Source organism: Pinus tabuliformis, chromosome J (genome assembly GCF_031772625.1).
Source record: "Pinus tabuliformis cultivar Carrire ecotype Pingquan chromosome J, CPIR1, whole genome shotgun sequence".
In the NCBI taxonomy this organism is placed as follows: Eukaryota; Viridiplantae; Streptophyta; class Pinopsida; order Pinales; family Pinaceae; genus Pinus; species Pinus tabuliformis.
In genome coordinates, this window is record NC_142295.1 from 22,301,799 (window position 1) to 22,304,439 (window position 2,641).

The 2,641-nt window shown below is 33.7% G+C and overlaps 1 pseudogene; it reads right to left on the reverse strand.

Annotated features, from left to right (window-relative positions):
• Positions 1-1,009: 1,009 nt before the first annotated feature.
• On the reverse strand, positions 1,010-2,217 carry LOC149225222 (chaperonin CPN60-2, mitochondrial pseudogene; annotated as a pseudogene).
• Between the last annotated feature and the right edge of the window lie 424 nt (positions 2,218-2,641).

Below are 2,641 nucleotides of genomic sequence, written 5' to 3' on the forward strand. Positions count from 1 at the left end.
TGGCAGAAGATTGTGTGTGCATATTGTATGTGGCAATCAATGCTTAAACATTAGAGTTTCTTTACTTTTTCTCTTAAGAATAACTAGAAAAACATATGTAAAATTGCTCCTTTGTATTTTTAAGCCAGATTGTTTCAAAGATTTGTCGTGTGTCATAATGAACTTAACATTTTAATATTTTATATATATAAAAGGAAGAGACTCAGGGAGAGAGAGACCCAAAGAATATATTTATATATAAGAAAGATTGTATATTTATTATTTATATATTTAAATTGATTTTAATATTTGAAAATTTTGATTCAATATTAATTTTGATTATTATATAGATTATATAATTTATTTTTTTTATTAGATAATATTACCGCTCCAGATTAGCCATTTCCTGTAAATTTTGGTGAAACCTCTAGTCGTTCCCAACACTCGTACCCAAGTTCCCAACGTTCCCACATTCTAGAAACTCATACAACATAGCTTATAATATGATGCATCTTTAGCACTGCTAATATTATGCTCAAAGTTGGTTATTTGAGAAATTAAGTATTTCAACCCATTCATTATTATTTTTATTAAAAAAACACCTCAATAAGGAAAAATAAATATTATGTAACAAGTCAAATAGTTTTATATTCTTGCAATTGAAATCCTTGTTTGACCTGTTAGCTACAAATAACTCAGTTCCTCTAATTTGATCCACCAGGTCCTCATTGGATCTGAGTTTCAAATTCCTTGAAAGGATTGAACTGTGAGATCCCTTGAAAGGATTAAACTGTGAAGAGGTTGCTGATTGGCTTGGCGACTTTATTAAATTCCTTGTATATTTTCTTTTACCTATGCCTCTATCATGCTCTTCACCAAAACTCAGATAGCTTGTTCTAATGTGCATGATATGGTCTTTGAATAAATGGTATAATAATAAACACAGGATTTCAAGAATGCTCTTCACCAAAACTCAGATAGCTGGTTCTAATGGGCACGATATGGTGTTTGAGTAAATGGTATAATAATTTCAAGAAGAAAGAAGAAAGTCTTTGGCAGCATCGTAGCCAAGGTCAATATTATCTTGCTCCAGTAATTTCCCAACAACCACTGCACCTTTGACACCGACATTTGTAGCAATCGTATATGCAGGCATCTTCAATGCATTATGAATAATTTGCACTCCAATATTTTGGTCGAAGTTAGTAGTCTGATGTTTTTCTAGCTCCTTTGTCTCATAAAGAAGAGCAACACCATCTCCTAGCATAATACCTTGCTCTACTGCTGCCTCAGTGGCATTCAAGGCATCTGTAACTCTGTCCTACCTTCTCCCCTACTTCAAGTTGTAACTATGTCCTCCTTCTCCCCTACTTCTGCCTCGCTAGCTCCACCAATCTTTAGAACTGCAACTCCTCCTGAAAGCTTTGCCAACCTCTCCTGATACTTTTCCTTATCATAGTCTATTGTGCTAGCTTCAATGGCACCCTAAATCTGCTCACATCTTTCTTCTATAACCTTCTTATCACCACCTCAATCAAGAATAATAGCAAAAGACTGCTCTCTGCATTATGGATCACAAAAGTCTTAAAGACTGCTCTCTACAATATGGATCACAAAAGTCTTAGATCTAACAATAATAATAGTGTCATCCTTCGACACATCTAACCAAAATAATAATGTCATCCTTCGATACAGTTACCTTCTTCGTATACAGTTACCTTCTTTGCTCAACCAAACATAGCAACTTCAACCTTTTCAAGCTTCATGCCAAGTTCTTTTGTAATCATTTGATCACTAATAAGTACAACAAGATCCTCCAAGTTGGCTTTTCTGTTTTCTCCAAAGCCTGGAGCTTTGCACGAATTTTATTTAGAATTAGGGTTGCTAGTGGATCACTCTACATCCTAAGAAAAAATCAGAAGAGCTCTTTGCTTATTCAAGGCCAGCTGCGACAACTGCATTCAAATTTGAAATTTCCTTTTCATGTATCAGAATTAGAGGATTTTCTAATTCACATTTTTGGGCCTTATCACTTGTGATAAAATATGGAGATATATAGCTTTTGTCTAGCTTTATTCTTTCAACAACCTCCAATTCATTGTACAACGTCTTCCCATCTGCAACAGTTATGACTCCCTCCTTTCCAACTTTTTCCATTGCTTTGGCAATCAGTTCACCAATTTCCCTTTTACCATTTGCTGAGATGGTGCCTACCTGTACAATTTCCCCTTCTACCATTTGCTAAGATGGTGCCTACCTGTACAATTTCCCCTTTTACCATTTGCTGAGATGGTGTTGGACTACCGCTGCCTCCAACACTTTTTCAAGGTGTATCACTGGGCATCAAAAGAATGGGGGGACAGAGGAGAGAAGATATGATAGATCAGAGGTTTCAAATGCTACGGTCTTTGCAGTGGGTTTAGTTTTAAGTTTTTAATGATTGTTTTGTGCTTTTTTTATTATATAAAAGATTATTTATTATTATTTCGAAAATAAAGAAATTGAAAGGTTATAGTAGTTTTGTGTTTTTTTATTATATAAAATAGGTTCCCAAGAATTTTTTGAATCTGTATCTAAATTTGTGAATAATATGATGAAATCATTTATCGGTATTATTATTATTTAAAAAATAAAAAAATTGGAAGGTTATAGTATTTTAAAA